The following is a 783-nucleotide window of genomic DNA, read 5'->3' as shown; positions in this document are numbered from 1 at the left end:
ATAAGGTCCTGAGTTCAATCCCAGTACCAAAAAAAAAAAAAAAAAAAAAAAAAACTATTGCTATCCTGTTTATTGTTTTATTTTATCATAAAAGAAAAATCAATGAAGCTGGGCGTGGTGGCACACGCCTATAATCCCAGCACTTGGGAGACTGAGGCAGGTGCTGTGAGTTCAAAACTAGCCTGGGCTACACAGTGAGTTCCAGGTCAGTCTCAACTACATAGTGAGACCCTGTCTCAAAAAACAAAACAAAACAAAAAAATTATCAAAGAGTTTAAAAAAATGGGTACCTGTACAGTTTCCTCTATATCTGCAGGTTCAGTATTTACAGATTCAACCATATGGACTGCAAATACTTCATAAAGATTGTACCTGTGCTCAATGTGTACAGTTTTTATTCTCATTCTACTGTGGCCAACACAGTGTAACAACTCTTTACATAACATCTGCATTGCATTAGATATGGTCATAGATTCAGTGATGTTGCCTCAGTATTGGTGAATTTTGCTTCCCTCATTTTTCTTCATTTGTTGTTAATTTTATTAGTTTGTTCAGAAAATAGTTTTTAGTTTTCTTGATACTTCCATTATACAATTTTCTTTGCATTGATTTGTGCTCATTCCTTTACTTTTTTGGTTTTCACTTAATTTTTTTCAGATTAATTGCTTGAATCATTCATTTTTAATCTTTTTGTCATATGTTCATTTATGTCACTTTGGGGGGGTTGAGACAGGGTCTCACTATGTAGTCCACACTGGCCTTGAACTCAGAATATAGCCTAAG

This window comes from Fukomys damarensis, unplaced genomic scaffold (assembly GCF_012274545.1).
Source record: "Fukomys damarensis isolate Sample0158 unplaced genomic scaffold, DMR_v1.0_HiC HiC_scaffold_29, whole genome shotgun sequence".
NCBI classification, from domain to species: Eukaryota; Metazoa; Chordata; class Mammalia; order Rodentia; family Bathyergidae; genus Fukomys; species Fukomys damarensis.
Note: the sequence above shows the minus strand (reverse complement) of the source record.